The sequence below is a fragment of the Calidris pugnax genome, unplaced genomic scaffold, assembly GCF_001431845.1.
Source record: "Calidris pugnax isolate Ruff unplaced genomic scaffold, ASM143184v1 scaffold44, whole genome shotgun sequence".
Taxonomy (NCBI): domain Eukaryota; kingdom Metazoa; phylum Chordata; class Aves; order Charadriiformes; family Scolopacidae; genus Calidris; species Calidris pugnax.
In genome coordinates this window covers 29,471,019-29,495,080 of record NW_015094506.1, presented here as the reverse complement: position 1 = coordinate 29,495,080, position 24,062 = coordinate 29,471,019, and the positions used below count along the sequence as shown (strand labels likewise).

General features: G+C 36.8%; 1 protein-coding gene across 2 annotated transcripts in view; it reads left to right on the top strand.

Annotated features, from left to right (window-relative positions):
* The window catches only part of IMMP2L (inner mitochondrial membrane peptidase subunit 2), a 473,407-nt gene that overhangs the window by 394,894 nt on the left and 54,451 nt on the right, over positions 1-24,062 (top strand). The window lies entirely within an intron of this gene.

Sequence of the window (24,062 nt, the reverse complement as noted above, 5' to 3'; positions counted from 1 at the left end):
CCAAACACACGCTGCTCATCTCTGCTCACACATCACACACTCCACACATTGTGGACACACTGTACTCACACTGCTCACACACCATGCACACACTGCTCACACACTGCTTACACTGCTCACACTTCCCCCCCTGCCCCCCCCCCCCCCCCCCCCCAAATTAAACAAATGCAATTCCTTCAAGACTTTCTTATAAGTCCTGAAGAAATTATCATTTCTGGTCATCTACTCTATACTTCCTTCTCAGCTGATGTGCTTCTTCCTTAGTATCACATGTAACTGTGCACACTTCTTCAAGGGAAGCGTCATGATTGCTGCATAGAGAAAAATTTCTGGCTTGTGTGTACACAAAATTTCATTTTCAAAACAGACAAGAATGAGATTTGCTGTTCTGAAAGTGTTACAGTGTTAACTTGTCATTGACTGCCACCCTCAGACCCTTTCCTGGGGATTTTAGTATTTTTCTTTTGCATAGTCAACTTTATTGTAAATGTCTATGTAGATTAAAGACTTGTCTATCATTTAAGTTCAGACCATGCAGGAAAGGTTTCTGATGAATACAAAGTAAATACTTGTAATGCTAATGAAAATACAGGGTTTTCCCATTTTACCTGATATTTTCATGTGCTACATATGAAATATAAATGAAGGTTTCACTCTATATTCAAAACTTATTGTATTCTTTTATTTATTCTAAATTAGCAAAGAACAAGAAAAACTGAAATGTTATGTACACTTTGCCTTTTTTTTTTTAACACAGTTTAACTGTTTATTTAAGATAAACCTGATAACCTAGAGTTAAATTTTGAGGTTCTCAAGCTTGCTTCCACTGTCAGAGCACTTTCATGTGCAGTTATTTCTCACCTGTTTTCATAGGACTGTGGGAGAAGCTAATGCATTCTGTATTTGTTTTAAATATGGTGAGAAAGATTTGTATACAAGTAGTAAACAATGTTAATTATTTAATTAACATTGTTGAAATAAGCAGTTAACAGCTGTGACCAACTGATATTTAAGCCAAGCTTTCTACTCTCCTTTTGGTGTCTAAGCATTATTTACACAGTGATTCCACATTGGAATGTGTGTCCTTCGCATCGGGCTCTTGACTAGGGAGAAAACGGGGCTGGCAAGAGTCTGGCCACAACTGGCTGAGACCATGCCCAACTCTGCAAAAGCTGAAGTGGCTGCAGAGCTATTTCAAAGTATGGTACAAATTCCAAATGACCTTTCAGTCAAGGTCCTGCACTGAGGTCACAATAACCCCATGCAGCGCTACAGGCTTGGGGACGCGTGACTGGAAAGCTGCCTAGAGAAATAGGAGCTGTGGGTGTTGGTCAACTGCCAGCTGAATATCAGCCAGCAGTGTGCCCAGGTGGCTAAGGCGGCCAATAGCATCCTGGCTTGTATTAGAAATAGTGTGGCCAGCAAGACTAGGGAAGTGATCATCCCCCTTTACTTGGCACTGGTGAGGCTACATCTCACATGCTGTGTTCGGTTTGGTGCCCCTCGCTACAAGAATGACATTGAGCTGCTGGAGCATGTCCAAGGAAGAGCAAGGAAGCTGGTGAAGGACCTAGAGCACAAGCCTTAGGAGGAGCAGCTGAGGGAACAGAGGAGGCTGAGGGGACACCTTATAGCTCTCTACAGCTACCCAAAAGGAGGTTGTAGCATGGTTGCTGTTGGTCTCTTCTATCAAGTAAGAAGGAGGAAATGACCTTTAGTTGCACCAGGGGAGGTTTAGATTGGATATTAGGAAAATTTATATCTCCAAAAGGATTGTCAAGCATTGGAACAGGCTGCTCAGGGAAGTGGTTCCAGTCACCATCCCTGGAGATATTTAATAGATATGTAGACATGGTGCTTAGGGACATGGTTTAGTGGTGGACTTGGCAATGCTAGGTTAATGGTTGGAATCAATGGTATAAAGATCTTTTCCAACCTAAGTGATTCTATCATTCTAGGATTCTAAATATCTGATTAGTACAGAAGAACTATAACAAAATGGGGAGCCATGAAACATAACTTTTTTTTTCTTGTAGTCTGACCTTCAGAAAATAGTTTATGATTAAGGGCTCTATTAGAAGAGTTAGTCAGCACTGTATTCTGTGAACTATCCACTGGCAAGTTATTCCACAGAAATAGCAGATATTAATGACTATGTTGCTACTTTGTATTTAGGAAGACGACACTGGAATTTACAATCAGCTTGAATAAAGTCTAATGGGATAAAATACTGCTTCTACTTGTAAATAACAGCAAAACAAAATGAGAATCTTAAAATCTTCCTGATTTCTAAAGCTAACTGAGGTATGAGATGCCTACTTTTTCTCTCACTGTAGGACCATAGCTTTCACCAGAGGACTATACCAGAGTAGAAAGAAGGCAGCAATGATACTGTGAAGCTGGGAAATATGTCTTGTGATAGCATACTCCCTGAAAGCCTCAAATGCCATAAATCTTCTTCTGTCATGCACTTTGGCATAACTGGGGCATATTACTGCATATGCCGATGTGCAGATGTGTCTGTCATGGGCCCGTATATGCAAGGCATCTTATTCTGTGAATCTGACTTGTGAGGCCTGAGCAAAACAAAAACAAGACAGAAGGATCCATAACCAGATTGCAACCCACTCTTCTGCACTACTTTATACCATGTAGCAAATTCTTACACTAGGTTTCTCAGACTGCTGAAACACAGTGGTGTCTTAAATGGAATTTTTTATACTTTGTGGAACAGAACAGTTATAACTAGCATAGCTGGAATATTTAAATTTCTGTTGCTATGCAAAGAAGTATGAAAAGACAAAGGATTCATGAATCAATTACAATTTTGGTTTCAAAGTGTATGCAGGCATATATGACTAGAAAGCTACCATTATAAAGTAAAATAGGTTACCTTTTTTTTACGTTTGTATTCTATAAGTACTTTTTTGCTTCAAGAATGTCTGTTATTCACTGTCGCAAACAAGAAGTCAGTGCTATACATTCTTTAATACTGGAGGGTTTATGTATCAAATTAGCTTGGAAATATATTTTAAAACCCCACAAAAGTAGTATCTCCAGCACAGACTTCACAGTTAAAAGAGTTGAGGACAAAATAAAATACAATGTAGTGACACTTAGTCTCAAAAGTACTATCAGAAACTTCCTTGCTGACAAATCTCCACAGCACTATTGAGGTCTGCGCTCCTTCACATTTATCTTGTAATTTCCTCTACCTGACATAAGAATTTGGGTTGAAAGACCAAAAAAAAAATTTTAATAGAATATTGCAGCTTAATGAAAGGATTCTTCATCACACTTAGAGTGAAAAAGTGTTTCCTGATGTTTGGAGAGAAGAACCTCCTGTGCTTCATTTTCCCTGTTACCTCTGTCTCCTCTGCACCCTCCCTTCAGGTATTTATATACATTGATGGGATCCCCCCTGAGCCTTCTCTTCTCCAGGCAAAACTGTCTCAGCTCTCTCAGCTTTTCCTCATAGGAGGGATGCTGTGGTTCCTTAATCATACTTGTGGCCCTTTGCTGGACTGTCTCCAGTATTTCAATGTCCCCCTTGTACTGGGAAGCCCAGCACTGGGCCCAGCACTCCAGACATGTGCTGAGTTAGAGGGAAAGGATCACCTCACTTGACATGCTGGCAAACTTTGTCTAATGAAGCCCAGGTAACCTATGAATAAATTGAATGAACTGAACCCAATATGATGTAAGGAATTGAACCCAATAAAAACTGAGTTAGTAAGTGAAAAAAGTATTGAGAAATTATCTGAAGGTTATTATCAGAAATATTAACTTTCCACAATGGAAATGCAAATTTCATTCTCCTATAGTTCAGTTTTGCCTTTGTTAAGTTTAGGAGGTTTTAGCTGTGTGTCCAAATTGATTTGAGGTGCAAAGTCTTTGTTGGCTGGTAACCTTTTAAATTTGTTTTGTTTTGTATGATGACATGCCTGCACTTTATTATCAATGAATTCCTTGAAATAAATGTGATCAAGGAGGTGAGTGAATCACTTACTGCTATTGAATTGTAGTCTTGTGAACACTCCCAGTAGCATTCACTGGCCAGACTGCTGTAATTCAGCTGTTGCCTGCAGCCAATCTCAGGAAATAGTTCTTCACGTTTTTTCTGGTAAATACTGTAGTGGTCTTTTTATGGATCTGTCAGTTGAACTAAAGAAAGTTATAGCACAAGTGTTTACAGTAGGCAATAGAAAACAGATTTCTTCTTGTTTTAGACTGAAAATTTATCAGAGGAGTAGGCTGGATACAAAGAAGTAGTTTTGTTCTCTGCTTTTGGCATTTCATTGGCTATATCCATAAACATTCCAGTGTTTAGAAAGAACTTAAATAATTAAAAGGATGCAAAACATAGAATATGAAAGCCTTTGGTTCTTTAAACAGAATTTATTATGTTCAAAGTTCCATCTTGATAAAAGGCGAGCATAACTTGAATTAAAATATTAATCCATCCATGCCATTTAGTTCTTTGAAATATTCATAGCCTTTTTTTAGTGGTCATGGTTTGTGGTAGGGGGGGCAGTAAAGTAGGGGATGCTTTGATGAAAAAAGCTTTCATTGAGACCAACACAGTCGAACTGACATATCCTTCATGAATTTAGAAAATTGGCCCAGCTGGGAGTTATGTTATTGTAGAAAATCCTCTTTAAACTTCTTAGTCCATACTCATAAAACACTTAGAACATCATCAATCTCTTCCTGCAAAATCCACTTCCTTCTCTTTCTTTCTAGTGCAGCCTTCCAGCTCAGTTTTATTTACTCCCCCATTTGTTCTCATTTCAAAGTACTATCAGTACTATTCAGCTGCCACTAAAACATGTCCCATATTTTCTCTGTGTGTTTAATGCTTGTTTTGTCTTCTCTTCTCCCTTGCCTTGCTTTAATTTCTGTTCTTTTCTATTCTCCACTGTATAATCTTCAAGGCAGAAATCCTATCTTTTTAATTGTTTACATTTATACAGCAGTGGATATAGTCACTGGGCACTTCTCAGACAAAAAAAAGGACAGGTGGCAGTCTGATTTTACTTCTGATAGCATAAGTTCATGCAGGGTGGACAGGAGAATGAAATATGCAACAATAGTGTTTTTCAATTACATGGTTTGGCTATCTCAACTTTTATAATAAATCTATATTTTTTAAAGTCTGTCTATAAAAATACAGCTTGTATTCTATTTCAGAGTCTTTTGTTTGTACTACGTGAGTACCTTTTTGAAGTGGAAATTAAAGTTAGAAAAAAGAAATGCAAGACGTCAGAAGAAGGAAAATAGATAGCATAGAAGAGTGTACTACTGGGCACCTGAAAAGTAAGCCAAAGGCAAGAAGACAAAATCGGTGAATACAGGAGGGAAAGATAAATGATGGAGGATGACATAAAGTTAATTGATAATATTTGAACAAATGAATTAATCTAGAGGCAAAGCGAAACAATGCGTTGTTGCAGTGACTGGAAGAATGATGATATTGGGCTGCATCAGAAGCTTCTTATATTCTTGCAGTAGCACAAGGGGAGTGTCCCCAGGTTCTGCTTGCCTTTTTAAACTGTACACTAATTATTATAGTCCCTCACTGAGTCACTCATACTCTTGTCTAATGAGCAGAGGAAATACAAGAGGGTAAGAAATGATCTGTAAGATTTGTTATAGAAGAGAAGACACCGAACTCCCTGTAAAACAGAAGGCACAATTGTTTGAAACAATAGGTGTGTTTAAAAAGTTCTACTTACAGGCATTTATGAAATTCAGTACAAATTTATGGACTTATCTTTGTGTGACTACTACTAAAGGGAGGAAAAAACATTTTTCTTTCTCTTCTTATTGTGTTTTGGGGGAGGGGTTACAAATACACAGCGGTCTAGGTATAATGCAATGATCTTTTTCTGTCAGTCAAAACAACAGTAAGAAATCCCATGATATTTTTTTTTTTTTTAAAAAAGAAAGGTAAGATCAAAATACTGTTCCTGGAGACATATTAAAAAAGCTTTAGATATATGTCAAATTAGTTCAAGGGGGTAGGATTATCAGGCTTCTCTTAGATCTTGTTGGATTGAATTTGATCCTTTGTGTGTAAAAATAAAGTCCAAACTTTCTCTCAGCAGCTTGCTTCTTTAAATTACAAGAGGAAATGTTTGCCAGAATTCATACAATAGTTGCAGAGTACAGACATTTACGCTAATATTTTAACTAGAATTCTTTAAATTATCTTTTCTGGTTGTAGAAACAACTCACAATTTGTAACTTTCTAAAATTCCAGGCAATACTAGGCTTCTTATGTATGCATTTATAAAGTAACCTCCATTGGAAAGAAAAATAATTGATGAGGTATTTAGTAATTTATTATAAATAATCATAGGGCATTATCTTCTTTACCATGACTTTTAAAACAAGGATGTAGGTTCACAGTAGTGTTTTGGAACGGGAAAACTTTGCTATCCTTGATCTTATTTTGAAACTTGGAGATGCTTTGACCTACAGGTTTTGTCTGACTACAACTTAGATTTTAGGAAATCCAGTGTTATACTTCAACCAGAAAGCTATCACTTAGAGGATATTCATAAGAAATATCAGTATCTTGAATTTTAGTTAGTTAGTGATCAAAAGTGAAAAGGAACAGAGTATTCTAATTGGTGACTTACTCCTGTACCACAGTTTTTGTTGGACATCATGTTTATCCTGCTTTTTTTTTTCAGAATTATATATTAAAAAAACCCACTTCTTGGTATTGAATTTTCCTTCCTTTTCTTCTCTAGCAACATATGAAAACATATGAAAAAACATATGAAAACTTCAAAAGTGTGTGGATGTAGAGTTCAAGACAGGCTATTTAAAAACAGTAGGACTTCCACTTACTAGTGCTTTCTATGAGAAACAATGGCAAATGCAAACACATTCAACATTGATATTCTAAAAGACAAGCTGATAGTGTCATTGCTGTAGCCTTTACCTATTGTTTGAAAGCTGATGATATAAACTCCTGAAAAGTTCTTTCAGTCATGGTAAATGATGGAGCCCTGGACTACTTTCCATTTCTCAGGAAAAGGAGTATACCTCAGCTTTACCTTGGCATTGCATTAAGGTAAGCTTCAGATTCCTTCCCCCCGTGTCTATAGAAAAAAAATAACCTAAAGCATACACAGAAAATGGGATTTATGCTGCTCTCCAAGAGTTAATTGCATGATCTGGGTGATTGGAGTATCCTATGCCAGGCCACAGCTTATTTGTACTGGTAGACACGTGAATTGCTAATGCAATGCAGACAGTCCTGATCACATTGTCAAAGACTCATTTTTCAGAACCTCCTTCTGCTTCTGCGTAAGTCTGCTTCTGCCAACTAGTCTTGATTATATATTTCTCTGCTAATGCAGTTGCATCGAAAACATGGTCAGATGTGAAACATCAGGAGAATTTTGGAATAATTTACTTTATGGAAATCTCCACTTTTTAAATTTTATTCTGTTAGAGCTAGTAAGAAATTTATTAAGCTGAATAGAGAGAGGAAAAACACTGAATAGTAGTTTAAAGTTACATACTTTTATATGCATGTTTGGAATTTGGAAACCTCAGGGGTAACTTGCAGGCTTCACTTTTCTTTTGGGCACGGAGAGGACATAATTACCTTCAATCCAGGTCTAGTGTAATGCAACTCATAAAAAACTAACAAGGAAGTAACCTGCTTATTATGCTTCTGTAAATTTTCTTGGCTATTTAGGGAAGGGAAACAGCTTTTGAGAATCTTAACTGAATCATTATATGGACTTTTCTTAAAGACTCCTTAATAGTTCTAAGAAGTGAAATAATGAAAAAAAAAATCAGTTAAGTTTTTAATACTATAAGTCTTGCAGTTTCTGTCTTTAAATAACAACTTCTAAGAGGTGACGAATGAGTGTATTCCATGTTTGAAGATTTCTTTTTGTAAGTACATGGTAATGTAAAGAAATTCTTCAACTGTTTTGAGTCTGAATAGGTAAAGGGCCACTTACACCACTCAAACAGTTTTTAGAACTTCAAAGTAATGTTATTTCTAAGACTGCTCTCAAATAATTTTATAATGCTCAAGTGACTTATATGTAGATTGTATTCTTGTAAGTTTTTACAAGTAGTAAAAACAAGTAAAAATACCTCAGCAAATAGAAAACTCCATACATTGCAGTCGTACAGAAGCAAGAAAACAAGGTCAAGTGTTGTAAACAGTGAAAATGCTGCTTAAAACTTTCTATTCATGCCAGGCAGAAGCCTGTTGAAATGGCAAAAAGCTGTTTTTGTAATTTATTACCTCCTAGTTTAATTTATGAATATATTACCCTCTACCACAATTCTCACTAAAAGTAGTACTTTGCAATAAAACCCTGTAGATTCAAGTTCCAGGTTTTTCTGTGACACTTTATTAGCAGTTAAGGCCATGCCAATATTTGCAAAATGACAGAATGCTTTACTGTGCTTGTAGGAAGTCCAGGAAGAATTTCTAGTATTTTCCTTTCTTTTTTAGAAAGACTGTGCAATTCACATATCTGAAGTGAGTAATTTTATCTATTGTGTCATGCTGTGAAAGTCCTTTTTCCCTGTTCCTGGTTGTTAACGGTATATATCGGTTCAAGAAAAGAAAAGTATTTTTGAACAGAAATGTGAAAGGGAAACATATGTAAAATGTAAAGGTTTCGATAATCTAAAATAATTTTTGGGATTGGAAAAGGAGCATCTGCAGATAATCTCTCTCTCTTTATTGCACAATTATTTCCTAGAGCATATTTCCCAGTTCTTTATACAGTGTGAATTTAAGTAATAGGAATAAAAGGGCTACATATATTATTATCAGATGGGATATATATCATGAGCACACCTGAGATCTGCCAGACCACTGCTTTTGGAAAGATGTTTCAGACAGAAAGGCCTCTGCAACATCACCGTCAAGGTCCTGCACTGAGGTCACAATAACCCCATGCAGCGCTACAGGCTTGGGGACGCGTGACTGGAAAGCTGCCTAGAGAAATAGGAGCTGTGGGTGTTGGTCAACTGCCAGCTGAATATCAGCCAGCAGTGTGCCCAGGTGGCTAAGGCGGCCAATAGCATCCTGGCTTGTATTAGAAATAGTGTGGCCAGCAAGACTAGGGAAGTGATCATCCCCCTTTACTTGGCACTGGTGAGGCTACATCTCACATGCTGTGTTCGGTTTGGTGCCCCTCGCTACAAGAATGACATTGAGCTGCTGGAGCATGTCCAAGGAAGAGCAAGGAAGCTGGTGAAGGACCTAGAGCACAAGCCTTAGGAGGAGCAGCTGAGGGAACAGAGGAGGCTGAGGGGACACCTTATAGCTCTCTACAGCTACCCAAAAGGAGGTTGTAGCATGGTTGCTGTTGGTCTCTTCTATCAAGTAAGAAGGAGGAAATGACCTTTAGTTGCACCAGGGGAGGTTTAGATTGGATATTAGGAAAATTTATATCTCCAAAAGGATTGTCAAGCATTGGAACAGGCTGCTCAGGGAAGTGGTTCCAGTCACCATCCCTGGAGATATTTAATAGATATGTAGACATGGTGCTTAGGGACATGGTTTAGTGGTGGACTTGGCAATGCTAGGTTAATGGTTGGAATCAATGGTATAAAGATCTTTTCCAACCTAAGTGATTCTATCATTCTAGGATTCTAAATATCTGATTAGTACAGAAGAACTATAACAAAATGGGGAGCCATGAAACATAACTTTTTTTTTCTTGTAGTCTGACCTTCAGAAAATAGTTTATGATTAAGGGCTCTATTAGAAGAGTTAGTCAGCACTGTATTCTGTGAACTATCCACTGGCAAGTTATTCCACAGAAATAGCAGATATTAATGACTATGTTGCTACTTTGTATTTAGGAAGACGACACTGGAATTTACAATCAGCTTGAATAAAGTCTAATGGGATAAAATACTGCTTCTACTTCTAAATAACAGCAAAACAAAATGAGAATCTTAAAATCTTCCTGATTTCTAAAGCTAACTGAGGTATGAGATGCCTACTTTTTCTCTCACTGTAGGACCATAGCTTTCACCAGAGGACTATACCAGAGTAGAAAGAAGGCAGCAATGATACTGTGAAGCTGGGAAATATGTCTTGTGATAGCATACTCCCTGAAAGCCTCAAATGCCATAAATCTTCTTCTGTCATGCACTTTGGCATAACTGGGGCATATTACTGCATATGCCGATGTGCAGATGTGTCTGTCATGGGCCCGTATATGCAAGGCATCTTATTCTGTGAATCTGACTTGTGAGGCCTGAGCAAAACAAAAACAAGACAGAAGGATCCATAACCAGATTGCAACCCACTCTTCTGCACTACTTTATACCATGTAGCAAATTCTTACACTAGGTTTCTCAGACTGCTGAAACACAGTGGTGTCTTAAATGGAATTTTTTATACTTTGTGGAACAGAACAGTTATAACTAGCATAGCTGGAATATTTAAATTTCTGTTGCTATGCAAAGAAGTATGAAAAGACAAAGGATTCATGAATCAATTACAATTTTGGTTTCAAAGTGTATGCAGGCATATATGACTAGAAAGCTACCATTATAAAGTAAAATAGGTTACCTTTTTTTTACGTTTGTATTCTATAAGTACTTTTTTGCTTCAAGAATGTCTGTTATTCACTGTCGCAAACAAGAAGTCAGTGCTATACATTCTTTAATACTGGAGGGTTTATGTATCAAATTAGCTTGGAAATATATTTTAAAACCCCACAAAAGTAGTATCTCCAGCACAGACTTCACAGTTAAAAGAGTTGAGGACAAAATAAAATACAATGTAGTGACACTTAGTCTCAAAAGTACTATCAGAAACTTCCTTGCTGACAAATCTCCACAGCACTATTGAGGTCTGCGCTCCTTCACATTTATCTTGTAATTTCCTCTACCTGACATAAGAATTTGGGTTGAAAGACCAAAAAAAAAATTTTAATAGAATATTGCAGCTTAATGAAAGGATTCTTCATCACACTTAGAGTGAAAAAGTGTTTCCTGATGTTTGGAGAGAAGAACCTCCTGTGCTTCATTTTCCCTGTTACCTCTGTCTCCTCTGCACCCTCCCTTCAGGTATTTATATACATTGATGGGATCCCCCCTGAGCCTTCTCTTCTCCAGGCAAAACTGTCTCAGCTCTCTCAGCTTTTCCTCATAGGAGGGATGCTGTGGTTCCTTAATCATACTTGTGGCCCTTTGCTGGACTGTCTCCAGTATTTCAATGTCCCCCTTGTACTGGGAAGCCCAGCACTGGGCCCAGCACTCCAGACATGTGCTGAGTTAGAGGGAAAGGATCACCTCACTTGACATGCTGGCAAACTTTGTCTAATGAAGCCCAGGTAACCTATGAATAAATTGAATGAACTGAACCCAATATGATGTAAGGAATTGAACCCAATAAAAACTGAGTTAGTAAGTGAAAAAAGTATTGAGAAATTATCTGAAGGTTATTATCAGAAATATTAACTTTCCACAATGGAAATGCAAATTTCATTCTCCTATAGTTCAGTTTTGCCTTTGTTAAGTTTAGGAGGTTTTAGCTGTGTGTCCAAATTGATTTGAGGTGCAAAGTCTTTGTTGGCTGGTAACCTTTTAAATTTGTTTTGTTTTGTATGATGACATGCCTGCACTTTATTATCAATGAATTCCTTGAAATAAATGTGATCAAGGAGGTGAGTGAATCACTTACTGCTATTGAATTGTAGTCTTGTGAACACTCCCAGTAGCATTCACTGGCCAGACTGCTGTAATTCAGCTGTTGCCTGCAGCCAATCTCAGGAAATAGTTCTTCACGTTTTTTCTGGTAAATACTGTAGTGGTCTTTTTATGGATCTGTCAGTTGAACTAAAGAAAGTTATAGCACAAGTGTTTACAGTAGGCAATAGAAAACAGATTTCTTCTTGTTTTAGACTGAAAATTTATCAGAGGAGTAGGCTGGATACAAAGAAGTAGTTTTGTTCTCTGCTTTTGGCATTTCATTGGCTATATCCATAAACATTCCAGTGTTTAGAAAGAACTTAAATAATTAAAAGGATGCAAAACATAGAATATGAAAGCCTTTGGTTCTTTAAACAGAATTTATTATGTTCAAAGTTCCATCTTGATAAAAGGCGAGCATAACTTGAATTAAAATATTAATCCATCCATGCCATTTAGTTCTTTGAAATATTCATAGCCTTTTTTTAGTGGTCATGGTTTGTGGTAGGGGGGGCAGTAAAGTAGGGGATGCTTTGATGAAAAAAGCTTTCATTGAGACCAACACAGTCGAACTGACATATCCTTCATGAATTTAGAAAATTGGCCCAGCTGGGAGTTATGTTATTGTAGAAAATCCTCTTTAAACTTCTTAGTCCATACTCATAAAACACTTAGAACATCATCAATCTCTTCCTGCAAAATCCACTTCCTTCTCTTTCTTTCTAGTGCAGCCTTCCAGCTCAGTTTTATTTACTCCCCCATTTGTTCTCATTTCAAAGTACTATCAGTACTATTCAGCTGCCACTAAAACATGTCCCATATTTTCTCTGTGTGTTTAATGCTTGTTTTGTCTTCTCTTCTCCCTTGCCTTGCTTTAATTTCTGTTCTTTTCTATTCTCCACTGTATAATCTTCAAGGCAGAAATCCTATCTTTTTAATTGTTTACATTTATACAGCAGTGGATATAGTCACTGGGCACTTCTCAGACAAAAAAAAGGACAGGTGGCAGTCTGATTTTACTTCTGATAGCATAAGTTCATGCAGGGTGGACAGGAGAATGAAATATGCAACAATAGTGTTTTTCAATTACATGGTTTGGCTATCTCAACTTTTATAATAAATCTATATTTTTTAAAGTCTGTCTATAAAAATACAGCTTGTATTCTATTTCAGAGTCTTTTGTTTGTACTACGTGAGTACCTTTTTGAAGTGGAAATTAAAGTTAGAAAAAAGAAATGCAAGACGTCAGAAGAAGGAAAATAGATAGCATAGAAGAGTGTACTACTGGGCACCTGAAAAGTAAGCCAAAGGCAAGAAGACAAAATCGGTGAATACAGGAGGGAAAGATAAATGATGGAGGATGACATAAAGTTAATTGATAATATTTGAACAAATGAATTAATCTAGAGGCAAAGCGAAACAATGCGTTGTTGCAGTGACTGGAAGAATGATGATATTGGGCTGCATCAGAAGCTTCTTATATTCTTGCAGTAGCACAAGGGGAGTGTCCCCAGGTTCTGCTTGCCTTTTTAAACTGTACACTAATTATTATAGTCCCTCACTGAGTCACTCATACTCTTGTCTAATGAGCAGAGGAAATACAAGAGGGTAAGAAATGATCTGTAAGATTTGTTATAGAAGAGAAGACACCGAACTCCCTGTAAAACAGAAGGCACAATTGTTTGAAACAATAGGTGTGTTTAAAAAGTTCTACTTACAGGCATTTATGAAATTCAGTACAAATTTATGGACTTATCTTTGTGTGACTACTACTAAAGGGAGGAAAAAACATTTTTCTTTCTCTTCTTATTGTGTTTTGGGGGAGGGGTTACAAATACACAGCGGTCTAGGTATAATGCAATGATCTTTTTCTGTCAGTCAAAACAACAGTAAGAAATCCCATGATATTTTTTTTTTTTTTAAAAAAGAAAGGTAAGATCAAAATACTGTTCCTGGAGACATATTAAAAAAGCTTTAGATATATGTCAAATTAGTTCAAGGGGGTAGGATTATCAGGCTTCTCTTAGATCTTGTTGGATTGAATTTGATCCTTTGTGTGTAAAAATAAAGTCCAAACTTTCTCTCAGCAGCTTGCTTCTTTAAATTACAAGAGGAAATGTTTGCCAGAATTCATACAATAGTTGCAGAGTACAGACATTTACGCTAATATTTTAACTAGAATTCTTTAAATTATCTTTTCTGGTTGTAGAAACAACTCACAATTTGTAACTTTCTAAAATTCCAGGCAATACTAGGCTTCTTATGTATGCATTTATAAAGTAACCTCCATTGGAAAGAAAAATAATTGATGAGGTATTTAGTAATTTATTATAAATAATCATAGGGCATTATCTTCTTTACCATGACTTTTAAAACAAGGATGTAGGTTCACAGTAGTGTTTTGGAACGGGAAAACTTTGCTATCCTTGATCTTATTTTGAAACTTGGAGATGCTTTGACCTACAGGTTTTGTCTGACTACAACTTAGATTTTAGGAAATCCAGTGTTATACTTCAACCAGAAAGCTATCACTTAGAGGATATTCATAAGAAATATCAGTATCTTGAATTTTAGTTAGTTAGTGATCAAAAGTGAAAAGGAACAGAGTATTCTAATTGGTGACTTACTCCTGTACCACAGTTTTTGTTGGACATCATGTTTATCCTGCTTTTTTTTTTCAGAATTATATATTAAAAAAACCCACTTCTTGGTATTGAATTTTCCTTCCTTTTCTTCTCTAGCAACATATGAAAACATATGAAAAAACATATGAAAACTTCAAAAGTGTGTGGATGTAGAGTTCAAGACAGGCTATTTAAAAACAGTAGGACTTCCACTTACTAGTGCTTTCTATGAGAAACAATGGCAAATGCAAACACATTCAACATTGATATTCTAAAAGACAAGCTGATAGTGTCATTGCTGTAGCCTTTACCTATTGTTTGAAAGCTGATGATATAAACTCCTGAAAAGTTCTTTCAGTCATGGTAAATGATGGAGCCCTGGACTACTTTCCATTTCTCAGGAAAAGGAGTATACCTCAGCTTTACCTTGGCATTGCATTAAGGTAAGCTTCAGATTCCTTCCCCCCGTGTCTATAGAAAAAAAATAACCTAAAGCATACACAGAAAATGGGATTTATGCTGCTCTCCAAGAGTTAATTGCATGATCTGGGTGATTGGAGTATCCTATGCCAGGCCACAGCTTATTTGTACTGGTAGACACGTGAATTGCTAATGCAATGCAGACAGTCCTGATCACATTGTCAAAGACTCATTTTTCAGAACCTCCTTCTGCTTCTGCGTAAGTCTGCTTCTGCCAACTAGTCTTGATTATATATTTCTCTGCTAATGCAGTTGCATCGAAAACATGGTCAGATGTGAAACATCAGGAGAATTTTGGAATAATTTACTTTATGGAAATCTCCACTTTTTAAATTTTATTCTGTTAGAGCTAGTAAGAAATTTATTAAGCTGAATAGAGAGAGGAAAAACACTGAATAGTAGTTTAAAGTTACATACTTTTATATGCATGTTTGGAATTTGGAAACCTCAGGGGTAACTTGCAGGCTTCACTTTTCTTTTGGGCACGGAGAGGACATAATTACCTTCAATCCAGGTCTAGTGTAATGCAACTCATAAAAAACTAACAAGGAAGTAACCTGCTTATTATGCTTCTGTAAATTTTCTTGGCTATTTAGGGAAGGGAAACAGCTTTTGAGAATCTTAACTGAATCATTATATGGACTTTTCTTAAAGACTCCTTAATAGTTCTAAGAAGTGAAATAATGAAAAAAAAAAATCAGTTAAGTTTTTAATACTATAAGTCTTGCAGTTTCTGTCTTTAAATAACAACTTCTAAGAGGTGACGAATGAGTGTATTCCATGTTTGAAGATTTCTTTTTGTAAGTACATGGTAATGTAAAGAAATTCTTCAACTGTTTTGAGTCTGAATAGGTAAAGGGCCACTTACACCACTCAAACAGTTTTTAGAACTTCAAAGTAATGTTATTTCTAAGACTGCTCTCAAATAATTTTATAATGCTCAAGTGACTTATATGTAGATTGTATTCTTGTAAGTTTTTACAAGTAGTAAAAACAAGTAAAAATACCTCAGCAAATAGAAAACTCCATACATTGCAGTCGTACAGAAGCAAGAAAACAAGGTCAAGTGTTGTAAACAGTGAAAATGCTGCTTAAAACTTTCTATTCATGCCAGGCAGAAGCCTGTTGAAATGGCAAAAAGCTGTTTTTGTAATTTATTACCTCCTAGTTTAATTTATGAATATATTACCCTCTACCACAATTCTCACTAAAAGTAGTACTTTGCAATAAAACCCTGTAGATTCAAGTTCCAGGTTTTTCTGTGACACTTTATTAGCAGTTAAGGCCATGCCAATATTTGCAAAATGACAGAATGCTTTACTGTGCTTGTAGGAAGTCCAGGAAGAATTTCTAGTATTTTCCTTTCTTTTTTAGAAAGACTGTGCAATTCACATATCTGAAGTGAGTAATTTTATCTATTGTGTCATGCTGTGAAAGTCCTTTTTCCCTGTTCCTGGTTGTTAACGGTATATATCGGTTCAAGAAAAGAAAAGTATTTTTGAACAGAAATGTGAAAGGGAAACATATGTAAAATGTAAAGGTTTCGATAATCTAAAATAATTTTTGGGATTGGAAAAGGAGCATCTGCAGATAATCTCTCTCTCTTTATTGCACAATTATTTCCTAGAGCATATTTCCCAGTTCTTTATACAGTGTGAATTTAAGTAATAGGAATAAAAGGGCTACATATATTATTATCAGATGGGATATATATCATGAGCACACCTGAGATCTGCCAGACCACTGCTTTTGGAAAGATGTTTCAGACAGAAAGGCCTCTGCAACATCACCCATGACCTTGGGTACATTTGAAGGCCATTTTCTGCCTGTACAGGAAAGTCAGTGTTGATTAGGGCCTTTTCACTTTGCTGTACTGCATGCTTCATTCATAGTCTGTAGTAGTTCGGGAGTCCCTCTGGTATCAGGTAATCTTCTTGCACAGACATGTAGACCCTGTGTGAGCCTGGTTTAGCCTTGTTCAGGGCAACTGTGAGTGTAACCACAGTAGAACAGAGAGAGAAATAAATTCAGTTTAGTATAGGGTTGAGGCAGGTTAAATCTGCCTTGGTGCTAGGAGTAAGAGGCATTAAAGGGTTTCCCTTTGTCGATGTTTGATTCCTAATCTGCTCTGGGACAGAGTGGCTGCACACTTCCTTCTACTCAAGGTTTTCATTTCTACTTAGGCTGGCTCCTTTTCCTTAGATTCCTCTGTATTTTATCAATATGGCTCATAATAAACCTTTTTTGGAACAAAAAATGACTTATAAGTTTACCTGAAAAATTTTACATTTTTCTTTTCCTTGTAAATTTGTACTCATGGAATAATCTTCTGCCGTGCTCTGCAGGCTTAAAGCCATATTTTTAAGAAGACAGCAGAGACACCGTGAGTTTTCTAGCAGTTCTTTACATAATATGGAACAGGGTAGCAATAATAATCTTCAGACTTTCCTGTGCCCCAAACACTGGCTGCAAGTGAAAGGCTGTTAGTTGTGCAAAGCCTTTAAGAACAAGGAGCAGCAAAAAGCAATCTGTCTTCTTTCAAAGCACCAGCAAAATGCCAATGCTGTTCAAGAATGGGATGGTCATTAATTCCCCTGACAAGAAATTATCCCCATTCAACTTGCTCTGGAGCTCTAACTTCTTGTGAGAGTTAGAATCCCAAAAGAAATTAAAGCTTTCTTACCTTGGTGGCTAAAGGACTCTAAATGCTTTAAGATGATCCATGTGTGTAAAATGAATAATTACTCAAGTAAAAGAAGGAAGAATATATCAGATTGTTCAAAAATATAGAAATTGCAAATATTACTTGAAGAAATTATACCAAGGTAGCATTAAGGAAAAACAAAGCTATTTACAGCAATAACTAATGATCTACCAAAGTATTGGGAGAGAATATTTTTTCCTTAAAGAGAAATCATTTACATTTGGTAAAATACTATATGATTTGATTGCTTCTGAACATTGAAAAGTAAAGTTCAAGAAAGAGTTAAATTTGCAATGTTGAAAACCATTGTGAGAAAACTAATGTTCAGGCCTGAGCTACCCCTGAGTAATGTTGTAAGTGCTCGTATGCAAGGAACATAGAACCACATTTGTTTGTACATACTTTGTTGCTGAGTTTCTGTCATGTCATATGTGCTGAGTTTGAATGAGAAATTTTTAGTAACTTGTGGTTCCATTGTCCATTCTTTCTGACAGCCACAGTGGGCCAAGTGGGCTTTGGATGAGGTTTTTGTTATAAGCGATTGCTGATAACTTGATGTCATCGTACTTTAAAAGCTTTAAAATGTCCTGAGGAGTCAAAAGAACATTTGTCACTCCATTGTACCCTTGAATGCCTCCATGTGCTGCCTTTGTGTGACAGTATCATACCATGTTAAATGCCTGTAATTGGTTAAGTTTGATGCAATACCTAACTGTTGTCCAAATGATAGGCCACTTAAATTGCAAACTTTCCACTTGTATTTTGGAAGCAGTCACGTTAATGGGAGGAAGGAGGTACCACAGTCCTAGCTTATCATTACTGTTCACAAATGTTAAAGCTGTTCATTCTAATGTGAATTTCAATGTCAGTTCTTTTCTTCCTAACCTATTAGTAAATACAATTCTTGTACTTTTTTAAAGCTAGGTTCACTGTTTCATTTGTTGTGCATGTCTAGGAAATTCTTTTACTAGTACACACAAGTGATTGTGTTCTTTCCATTTTTCTCCCCCGGTGGTTTCCATCAGACTCTTGTCTTTTTTATTAATCATAGTAAGAATGTAAATATGTAATTATGAGTAATTTCAAATCATTATTTTCAGTCTTTTCATGAGTATAGCTTTATTGTTTTTTCATCTTTAAAAATCTGGTAGGCATCCAGATATTCTGAATGTGTCTATTTGATAAATGCAGAGGGATTTTAGACTCAGTTGTTTTTTTTATTGTGCTTTCAAACATTTTGAATATCTGTTTAGTATTCAGTAAAATAGTGTAAGAAGAAAACATCTGTATTGCAGCTGCAATCACATTACCTTTATATTTACTCTTCAGCAGGAAATCCAATGTATCTGTGTATTTACCTTATTTCTTCTTTTTTGTAATGGTTTAGGGTTTAAGAAATGCTAGGAAAAGCAGACATTATAAACTCTACACTTTATTTAAATGAAACAGTTCAAGAATATAAATGCTGTGCTGGCTCTAATCCTCTCTTAATCTTCTGCCTTCTTGAGTGCGTCTCTTTTAATAATTGAAATATCAGTTGCACATTACAAAAGTATTGAAGTGTGTTTATCAGCCCCAAATATTATAAATGCATTTCACTTTATGCTGCCTTAATGCTAATGGTGTATTATAAGCAAGATTATCAGAAAAGTTTGAGAAAGCCCATTTGCAGGGAAGGGAGGGGTTGGTGGCTCCTTCCCCCCCAGCAAGTGTTAATCTACAGCTATTGAAATTATTATATCAGGTATTTCCACTGTCTTTAGTGTGGGTTCTAAAAGTAGAAAATACCCTCAGGAATGAGCTATTATTTAAAATTGTCAATTCAGAGAGGCTCACATTAAGTGAACAAAATAGACAGAACATTGCAGTATTTCTTTGAGAAAGTATTTATTCACACGCACTATATAAATTATTATGAACTTTTTCTCACAAGGCTTCAACCTCTTGTTTATGTTCAGATAGGAGAAGCATCCTAGTTCGTCAAAATATTTTCTAAGGAATATCAAGAGAAATGCAAAAGCAAAAATTATTCATGTAAGAATTTTTTTCTGTTACAAGTTTTATCATAGTCACTAGAGTTAGGCCAGGAAAGCATGTAGGCTCTTGAGCTTAAAGTTCTAAAAGTGAGTTTGCCCATAATTTTTCAGAAAAAAATTGAATAAATTTTTAAATTGATACAAGAAAAATAAAACACATTGGAGCTGCCATTCTAATATTCTGAAATTTATGTTTGCAAACTTCTTTTTGCTTGAATGAGGTTTCTTATAAAACCTTTTTTGTCTGCCCTTGTTCTTTAAAGGCATTGATTAGCAGACATAGAATCAAGTACAATTATTAGACGGAAAGCTTTATTTTTTTCCTTAGCCCAAAGTGCAGTTTTTTAATGTAGTTAAAGTCTGAGGAGAAACCCCGAAGATTCATATTTGCATGCACAAACTCTGATTGATACTGAATTTTATGAGACTGTTTTTAGCACCTCTGGCTGCTAGATCCACAGTGTTCTGTAACTGTCTGCGAAAAAATCCTGAGACCTTTGTGATGTTAGAGCTACTTAGGGCAAGACTTGAAGAGCAAAGGCAGAGGAGGTTTTCCAGTAAACCAACATATTTTTAAAAGTTGCTTTTTCTTAATTCTGGTCTTGAAAAAGGGCTATAAATATCCTACTTAAAAGCAGTCATACTGATTTTAGTTCAGAAGGTCCCCAGTAAAATTCAGGAACTTCAAAAGGAACCTTAGAGGAATGGTTTAGAATGACAGGAGGCCAAAAGAGAATGAAAATGGTGTTTGTTGCAGATGTAGCTATATCAAATCTTACCTTGTTTTATCAGAAAGGAGACATTTTCAAAGAGGAGGTCTGATGACAAAACCAATGTATAAGCTATCATTGGTAGACGGAGTATCTTCAGAAAGCTGAGGTTGCTGATACCTCAGTATGTTATAAGCATGCACAGAAGTGGAACTGAGTACACCACATATTGCATTTTATTGGATGCTTTCATGTATAATTCCCATCACATCTGTGTTTTCAATTTCCTATTCTCTGTGCATCTCACTGAGTGAGCAGTAAATAAAATCTCAGTTGGCATTTCTGCACTGATCTCTTTCTTGGGAATGTATTTTGATATGAGTACCTCATCCATCTGCTTGCTCTGAAATTCCCTCTTGGGCTTAGAAGCAGGTGCTATTGTAAGAGAATTTGTGGAATATTTGATAGAGTTTGCCTTATGTTTACAAGTAACAAAAGGTCACCACCCTTGTTTATCGGGATTTCAGCTATCCTGTGCTGACTGTGTGGAACTATTCATATAAAAGATATCAAGCAAACAGGTGAGCATAACCTTTAAGGTAAAAGCCAATAGTTTTGAAAGACATCATTTACTGCAGTATAAGTTTACTAATATAAACCCACATGCATTTATTGCTTTTGAGAGGAACAAGAACCCTGCTGGAGTGACTGGTTTCTTGAAGACTGAGAGCATTCGCAGTGTGAACCTGATCTTCTAAGGCGTCTAAACAGACTCTGTGTGACAAGACATTTCAGAATATCATAGAACCATACAATTTGCTTTCTCTCCCAAGGAAGAGCTTCCTGACTGTATTCAATATTACAATTAGTTAACACTCTTAAGACATACGGAGTAATATAGAGCAGGATTCCCTTTCCTTTATGTGACTTGCCTGGTTTCTCCTGAATTTACGAAGATCCTTTGAATCCACGGTGCAGCATACTGAAGATCCAGACGAACAGAAAGCTCTGCTGAAAATCATACTAATTGAATGAACATAATATCACTTGATATTTAGCTGAAATAGAAGATTTTATACTGCTGTTGGTTTAACCTCCAAAAGGTAGTAAATTTTAAAGATGAAAATGTATAACTGCCTTATATCAAATGGCAAATTGAAAATTATTCTTTTAGACAGCTATGAGTAGCACAAGGAGGGCAGTTTGCATTTTAGAAAGAAATCTTACATATGGAATAGGCGTTTCTGTTAAAATAATCACTGGGAATATCGTTAAATATCTAGTAGTTGCACTTCTTTTGAATGTTTTAAAATCTGCTATGTGTTTCTTTCAGGTTTTATTGCAGTGTAATTTTATGGTCAGATCCTGCAACTTTTCTTGAAAACTAAAATCTTCAAAAGAAGTCTTATTAAAATTATTTTGATTTCAAGAAAACTAAAGTTTTAACTTGGACTGAGAGCTGGTGTTAAGATCTTATAAAACTGCATCCATTTATCAATACAGTAATGGGAACATTAATTTTTTATTTGTGTATGTGGCGGTGTAATGTTAATTGCCTTGCACACATTAAGAATGTTCATTCCAGCTTAGCCTTAATGCACAAAGAAAAAAATAATCATAACTTCTTTTTTGTATGTCAGTCACACTCAAATGTTTCAGTTCTTTGAAATGAATGCTTTTAACTAAAAGTCCCCTTTCAATATGGATCTTACTGCTGTGTTCTGCATGTTTTAAACTCTGTCTATCTAGAATGGGTCAGTCCTCCAGACCTTCATCGTAGTGAAGCTTATAACACCTTTTCTTGAGCAAAGTAGAGCTTAAGGGGCTTTACTGAGGAAATGAAATAGGGGTCAAAGAGCTGAGCACATTTCAGTCAGTGCTTAGATGGAATAGCTCAAGTTATGTATGGTAGCAACCCAGCAATACTCTTTATCTCACAACATCTGACATTATCTTTGCTTTCATGAAATCCTTTTAAAGATGTGAATGTTGGTTTTACTTTAGGTTTGATGGAAGAGATTTTATTAAAGTTTAGGGGAAGAGGTTTCTTTATTCTCAGTGATTTCTTTATTCTTAAGAATATAGAAAGAGTCTTAAAAAAGATCTGTTTCACATAGAAAATGATGGCAATTTTCTTCAATGTTGCATGTGTAAACAGTCTTCTCAAGAGTTTTATGGCTCCTGAGCTGCAAGACTTACATTATTCAGCCACCTTACAGAAGAAGCCAGCTGATGGATGCCTATGGATGGTGGCATGGCAGTGTTGTCACCACTTTTGATGAATGAAGGAATCAATGTCTACCTCAATCAGATGCAGCCCTTGAAAGAAGAGAGAGATAGCGTCACATTGCATTCTTTCTATTATCTCAGTGGCAATTAAAAGGATTTACATCAGCTTCATAAAACTGTTCCCCCAGCATGGCAAATGCTTAACTGGAAGTATGGTGAGAACCCTGCTGGCAGGAGCCTGACTGTTAAGAAACACCTTCTCTCCAGTTTTTGGCAAATGACCTAAGACCAGATGCCACCAGAATGAAATAGTTCTGAAGGGCAAAGGTGCCCAGGGAGGTTGGTCATACTTCAAGGAGGAACTCTCAAAAGCACAGAAGAAGGCCATGCCCAGGTCCCATAAAATGAGCAGATGGGGGAGAAAACTGGTCTGGCTAAATAGAGGGCTTTGGCTAGACCTCAGGGAGAAAAGGAAAGTCTACAATCTCTGGAAAAAGGGGTTGGTTACTTATGAGCAATATCAAGGTGTAGTGAAGATATGTAGGGGAAAAATTCGAAGGGCGGAAGCCCAAGAAGAACTTAACTTGGCCACCATAGTTAAAAATAACAAGAAGAGTTTTTTTCAGTATATCAATAAAAAAAGGCAGGCTAGGGAAAATGTAGGTGCACTGATGAATGAGGTGGGTACCTTGGTGGTGGAAGACATGGAGAAGGCGGAGCTGCTGAATGCCTTCTTTGCTTTGGTCTTTACTGCCAAAGCTGCCCCTCACGAATCCCAGACCCTGGAGACAAGGGGGAAGGTCTGGAGAGAGGAAGACTTTCCCTGCGTTGGGGAGGATTGGGTTAGAGACCACTTGGCCAATCTAGACATCCATAAGTCTATGGGCCCTGATGGGATGCACCCACGAGTGATGAGAGAGTTGGCAGAAGTTACTGCTGAGCCACTCTCCATCATTTATGAGAGTTCTTGGAGAACAGGAGAAGTGCCTGAGGACTGGAGGAAGGCAATTATCACAAAATTGGGCAAGATGGAGGAACCAGGAAATTACAGGCCAGTTAGTCTCACCTCTGTCCCTGGGAAGGTAATGGAGCGATTTGTTCTGGATGTCATCTCCAAACACACTGAAGAACAGGAAGTTATTGGAAGTGGTCAACATGGATTTATCAAGGGTAAATTGTGCTTTACCACTCTGATAGCCTTCTATGATGTTATAACTAGATAGCTGGATGAGGGGAGAGCAGCAGATGTCTTCTACCTTGACTTTTGACACTGTCTCCCATAACATCCTCATTAGGAAACTGAGGAAGTGTGTGCTAGATGAGGGGGTAGTGAGGGGGATTGAGTCCTGGCTGTGTGACAGAACTCAGAGGGTTGTCATTAATGGAGCAGGGTCAAGTGGGAGGCCTGTAACCAGCGGTGTCTCCCATGGGTCAATACATGGTCCAGTTTTGTTCAACATACTCATCAATGACCTGGACGAGGGGACAGAGTGTACCCTCAGCAAGTTCACAGATGATATCAAACTGGGAGGACTGGCTGACACTCCAGAGGGCTGTGCTGCCATCCAGTGTGACCTGG